The sequence below is a fragment of the Carassius carassius genome, chromosome 43, assembly GCF_963082965.1.
Source record: "Carassius carassius chromosome 43, fCarCar2.1, whole genome shotgun sequence".
In the NCBI taxonomy this organism is placed as follows: Eukaryota; Metazoa; Chordata; class Actinopteri; order Cypriniformes; family Cyprinidae; genus Carassius; species Carassius carassius.
Window position 1 is genome coordinate 17,863,212 of NC_081797.1, and position 7,064 is coordinate 17,870,275.

The window sequence follows — 7,064 nt, forward strand, 5'->3', positions numbered from 1 at the left end:
CAACATTACAAACTTTGATTTAAAGCAACAAAGAAAAGTGTTAGGCAAAAAGACAAAGGTGAAAGACTGTTCACTTTATGGGTTACTCCACCCCAAAATGAAAATGTTGTTATGTTGTTCCAAACCCGTAAAAGCTTTGTTCGTCTTCGGAACACAATTTAAGATATTTTAGATGAAAACCGGGAGGCTTGTGACTGTTCCATAAACTGCCAAATAAGTTACACTGTCAAGGTCCAGAAAAGAATATCTTAAATTGTGCTCCGAAGACGAACTAAGCTTTGACTGGTTTGGAACGACATGGGGGTAAGTGATTAATGACAACATTTTCATTTTGTAGTGGAGTATACCTTACAGTGTAAGGCATGGGGTTGGAGCTGCCCATGGGTTGATGTGAATAAAGAAGATGGAATTAAAAATATCGACGGCTAGTAACTTTTACTGAGCATCCTAGATCTGGGTAGGAGAGCAACACTAGTCTCCATGCCCGCAACACTCTACTCCACCCTCTTCTCCTCTTTCAGGGCCTTTAAAAACTTCAAAATGTAACACTTTCTAAAACTTTTTGAAGCAGCCAACTCAAAATTCAACATCTGCCTTCAAAAACTTTTGCTTTTGTTTAAAGATTGACACTTGAGGTCATATAATTTGTTATTAATAGTATTATTAGTATTACATATTTCATGTTTTAATTATTAGGACACTCCAATGTTTTTAGTTGAGTTCAAACTGGAAGTGAACAGACAAAACAAAGTATGCGGACAAAACTATTTCTGGAAATACTTGCATTGATTACAAAAATTTGATTATATTAAATTTGACCAAATTTAGCTCTGAATCCCACACGGCGGTCCATGATTGACATCTCTAATGTAAGTAATTATGATAAAATTATTTAATTTTAAGAGCAGACATTTATTTACTTATATATTATTGTATTTATTACTGCCATATAACCAAGTACCTGTGAGACTTGTTCAGTATGCTTCTGAGGAATGCAATATTAATATTTCTATTGCAAAAATAGATGGAAATTTAAGTTTGGTGATTTAATTTAATGATTGGTGGTTGAATTTGTTCTTCACATAAAGCTATCACATTTCTTCAGAATACTCAAAATATAATGCATTAGGTCATTTTTTGATGTTTTGGATGCTTGAGTGACAGAAAATAGACACTGTATGATATGCAACAGCATAAAGATTCTTCAGAATAACATAGTTTAAGTTTGGAATGAAATGAGGGTGAGCAAAATGAGAGAAGATATAACTAATTTCTTCATAAACTATTCATTTAAATAGGGAAGATCTGGACAGAAGAGTATGATACCTGAAGGAAACTCCAGCTCATGTCAGAAGACAGTTTGGATGAGCACTTTGAAGTACTGCCTTTCAGCAGTGGCATCAAGCATGGCATGGGGCTCAACATTCTCTCTTCTTCTATCATGGACGTGAATCATTTTAACACAGAGAATATATTGATTTCCACAGGAAGACGTTAAACCCCCTTGAAAATTGTGTAGGTAACTCGAGCTCTGGCAGCAGAGCGCAGGGATTTCTTCAGCACTGAAAGACTTTTGTGTGCACATGTTGCTCCATTCGCACATGAAATCTGTGTGCTGTGGCTATCGTGTGGTCGTTTACCAGTTACCCTCTCTCCACTGATGTTGAGCCATGAGTTAGCATGAGGAATGCTGCGTGGTTCTTTAGCAACAGCTGCAGCAGGTGAATGCTAACGTTTCGCTATGATTCCACCTTTCCCCCGATGCTCCATTTCAGATTGAGTCTATGAGACGCCAGTGTTTCTAATAAGGCTGACAATGTCAACATGTTGAAGAAAGTGTTCACTCAGAAATTAAACGGTTGTTGTTATGATTTACTCATCCTCTTTTTCAGAATTGGTTTCTTCTGTAGAACACAAGTGAAGATATATTTAACAATGTTCATGTGCTTATTTACACAGTCAAATTATACGACTTCAAAAGTGTGAAAAGCACAATTAAAATAGTCCATATGACTCATGCACTATATGCTAGCATGGTAACACCAGTTACAAAAAGAGTGTGGTTAGATTGGCACACTGATTTTATCAACATGTGCTTTTTGGAAAAACATGTGAAACAAGTAGAACAAGCTTCATGACTCCTGCTTCACAGGACTTGTACCCAAGTGTTCCAGATCACAAGTGCAATGCTGTACCGGGTGCGCTATTGAGCAAGTTTATTACATCCGAAAAAGCCACACATATGGACATGTGATGTAAACACAAAAAATGTATTAGTTTACAAATAATGCACTATGGTAAAAATGTTATAATAACAATTAACTTTGTTTTATAAAGCATGTTTAAAAGGAGCTTCTCAAAGCGCTGTACACAATATAAGCAATTAAGGTAGAAATAATTAAAGAAACATGAAACAACATCAATAAGAAAATGCAAGTTTAAAATAAATATGTCATGGGTCTGAACTTCCCTGTGTTCAAGAGGCAGAGATTCCGTGGGCCAGAAGCACAGGAAGAGAAAGTCCTGTCAGCCTTAGATCTTAAAGGGGTCATGAACTGCCTTTGTTTTTTAATTTGTACTGTTCTCCGAGGTCCACTTATAATGTTTGCCTCATTCGTACATGCGCAAATCGGTGGGTGGGGCTAAACAGGCAGTGATGTCAAGGAGTTGATCTTCTTCTGCAGAGGCGGTGTTTATACACACTATTACATCATAGAGTAGAACATTAAAAATGGGGGAAGTTGTGGCCTAGTGGTTAGAGAGTTTGACTCCTAACCCTAGGGTTGTGGGTTTGAGTCTCGGACTGGCAAAACCACGACTTAGGTGCCCTTGAGCAAGGCACCGGACCCCCAACTGCTCCCTGGGTGCCGCAGCATAAATGGCTGCCCACTGCTCCGGATGTGTGTTCATGGTGTGTGTATGTGCACTTTGGATGGGTTAAATGCAGAGCACGAATTCTGAGTATGGATACTTGGCTGTATGTCACATCACTTTAAAAAGCTGGCATTTTGGTAGACTGCCTTGATTATAAGTTGCTTTTAGATGACAAAGTTTTGAGTTCTGAAATGTGACACACATATTATACAATGACCTCTTATATGTCAAAAGATCAAAGCATATTTGGTTTCTCAGTTCATGACCTACTTAAGCATTATAATTTTAAAATTAACTCGGAACCTGACTAGGAGCCAATGCAAGGATTCTAAAACTGGAATAATATGGTTGCATACCCTGGACCCTGTAAAGATTCTGGTGGCCGAATTTAGTACATATTGCAGCTTGTTTAATGTGGATTTACAAACTCTGGCTAAAAGGGCGTTACAGTAATCTATCTGAGAAATTATGAAGGAATTTATGAGCATTTTTGCTACAGTAAAATTTAACATAGGATGCAATTTTGTTTCTGAGATGGAAATATGTTTTAACATTACTCTGAACAAAAGAATCAAATTACAGATTAGCACTGAAAATAACTCCAAGGTTACTTATTCTACTCTGGATTTACAAAACAGAGCCATCAAAAAAAAAAAAAGACAGAGAACCAGCTTTAGAAATTTGATGATGGGGACCAATGAGCAAACTTTGGTTTCACCACTGTTCAGGTACAGGGAATTATTACTTATCTATGTTTTAATCTCAGTAATACAGTCAGAAAGAAAAGCCATGTCAGGGTGCTCATCAGGTTTTGAATGCATATAAATCTGCGCCAGCATACAAAAGATAATGGAGGCTGAGCAATCTCAAGAGATGACCAAGTGGTGACAGATATTAAAATATAAAGGGTCTGAGACTGACCCCTGAGGAACACCACTGAAAACAGAGCCAATCTCAGATCTGTGACCACTCACAGATATAAACTGGGAAAGGTCAGTAAAATAGGGTATAAACCACTTAAAATCAGTCACTGAAACACCAAACACTCTTTCAAGTCATGTGAGTAATAGACTGTGATCAACGATATTAAAATCAGTACAAAAGCAGATCTTTAATCAAGACGGAATCAAAGAATGGAAGCCAGAAGCCATCAACAAATTATTGGTGAGTTTGACCAAAGTCATCTGTGAAATGTACAAAAACCCAACTGAAGGGGTTCAAATAGGTTATTAATTGTGAGCTGGTTACACAAGTGAGAGGCAACAATACACAAGTGTTTTTGAAAAACAGAAAACAAAAGATTTGATATAGGATGCATTGTGCAAGGACTTGCATGACAATAAATCTATTATTCAAAAATCTTGTATCATGATTTATTTCCTTGTTTCAACAGGAATTCAAGTGGTTGATGTTTTATTTACTGCCACTAATGTTCACTAAACTGCAGTAAATTAAATTATTTCATCACCCAGCACATACTGTACAATTCAGTCAACAGTAATCCCAAGACACCATGCCATTGCTTCAGTATGCTTCTGTATGCTCATTTGGCTCACGTTTCTGGATCTTGCTAAGACTGGAAGAATTCGGGTTCTACCTATTGTAAAAACAGTTTGTCAGAGAGCAGGAGTGAACAGATCGACTCCATGTGTTTTGTGGTCTGTTCTTACCTCAAGTTTGACCATGAAATCCCATGTGGCCCGATGAGTAAGACGTACATTTTTTGGTTTGAGTTATAAATTCAAGGCCACTAGGGCTTTGTTGACGACATTTGGGCAATTATTTTGAAAGTGAATAAAGTCTAAAAAAAAAAAAACTTTTATCAGATTTCAAAGATTATTTTTCAGGATTGTTAAGACTTTGTAGTGATCTTATGAAATGAATTCCCTGTTTTGGGAAGGTTCTCTACTGGATTCTGCAGTATTAGCATTAGCATTAGCGTTGCTAGACAACTGTTTTACAAGAGACTTGAGCTTAAACAGTGTGAAACTGTACACCAAAGCCCTTATATTTAAAGGTAAATGAAACTTGTGTATATCTCCAAACTAGGTTGGAAAAGTGTAGACTATATATGTGTGTGTTAAACCTGAATCACCTCACTGAGTAGAAAACCATCTGGGAGAAGCTGCTGTTGTCTCTTTGTAGGTCCCGGTCGAGGCTAACAGTCGACTTTACTGGATGTTTTATTGTCACAGTAAGTGACAGTGTCCTTACTGACACGTGGGAGGCTTTATTAGTGGCCACACATGCAGTCTGCTCAATAATGCTTATTTGACATACAACATGCTTTCTAGTTTGGAAATGCTCACATTATTTTGTTTTTCTTCATGGCCTGTAATCATGTTTGACATAGCTAACCTTGCTAAATGTACTAATCTCGTTTTATGAACACAATGCTGGTTACAGAACTACATGCACTGTATAGATGGTAGTGTATAGACATGAAATGACATTTTATGTTTATTACAAAGCTTGGCAGTGACTTTTGAGAATAAATAAACCACATTAAAAAAATGTACACATCATGTTTACAACATAGCTCCAATGCACCACATAATCTCACATTACATTACAAATTAGTCAATTACTGATGTACTCAAGTACTCATGTAATCTAGATTACTCAGTTTAAGTAATGCATTCTGACCACTTTTGGATTACTTTTAGATTACTTTTGACCTAAATTGACAGAAAGCTAATAATTAATGTGAATGTGTTGTGAAATTATTGAAATATTAACTTTTCAGTTCTCGGGGAATTGAAGTAAATATTTTTCAAAGGGGTTAGACTGAAAAAAAAAAAAAAGAAGGATCCCTTATGGCTTTGTTTTTCAAAGATTCAGATCATACAGAAATAAGTATGGTAATAATCGCATAATTTTCATACTATTTCATTCTGATCTCATCAATATTTGTAAGTAATTTTGGATATATATGCAGTAATATACAAACAAAACAAAAACTTTTACAAATCATTCAAATATAGTTTTAAATAATCATTCGAATTTAGTTAGGATTCGGTTAAATTTAGACATTAAAATGATGTACTGTAAATGGAATTATGGGTTACGTGGTAAATGTGATGGAATAGAAGATATTTAATTAATCTGTTTAAATACAATAAAACCAATATATTAATTCCATCTATAAACCTAAAAGGATTCTAAAGTTCCTTAAGGTTGTAAAATGATTACGTTTTAGATTCTATTCATTATATTTTGCAGAGATTTCTCACCAGCTTAGAGATCTGCTCTGTTCAAAGACGTTGCTGACAGGTCGGCAGAGATCAGATGGAGACACAGCAGTGCAGCAAAACCAAACATTTCCTAGCGAAGGATTTCCACCAGGGAATTTAGGCCCAGCGGCAGCTGCAGAAACAAGAGCCCTGTACCTGCGGATGTACTGGAGTCCAGTCCAAGAGAAAGTGAGCCTTTAATCCACAAATGTTCTTCAGAAAGTGCTGCAGCCATTCATACTGCTTGTGCAAGCATAGCATAGCTGCAACTTTGTTGTGCAGGAAGTCTGGGTAATATTTTACATTATAGTATCCCTATATTAAATATAAATACAGAATATAAATAGAGAATATAACAAAATATAAAATTCCTAAAAGTACATTGCCAGTAAATTTCACAAATAATTCCAATAAAATCTCATAGAACTATACTTGTAATTTTGAAGTAGAAAGATTGAAATAGTATTTTCTTGGAAAACAATAATCTTTCATTTGAAAAATTATGTTTTTACAGTGTATAAACATGACTGAAAATATTATTACTGAATGATATAATTAGTATAAAATATAACTGAAAACATAATTACAAATAACTATTTAATCCACAGCAGTAGTTATATGTGATCCAAAACAGTTTAGAGTAATATTTTATATTGTGTATATTACTTATACATGTATTAATTATTATTAATTATAGATTATTATAAATAACTTATATATTTATTATAAATAAACAAACAAAAATAAGATAAATATGTCATTTAAAAGTCTATTTTTTGGATGTTTTTTAATGAAATGCTAATCACGGCTACATTTATGGGATCAAAAATCCAGTAAAAACAGTAATATTATACAATAGTATTAAAATTTTAAATATCTGCTTTATATTTTTAATATATATATATATATATATATATATATATATATATATATATATATACATATATATATATATAT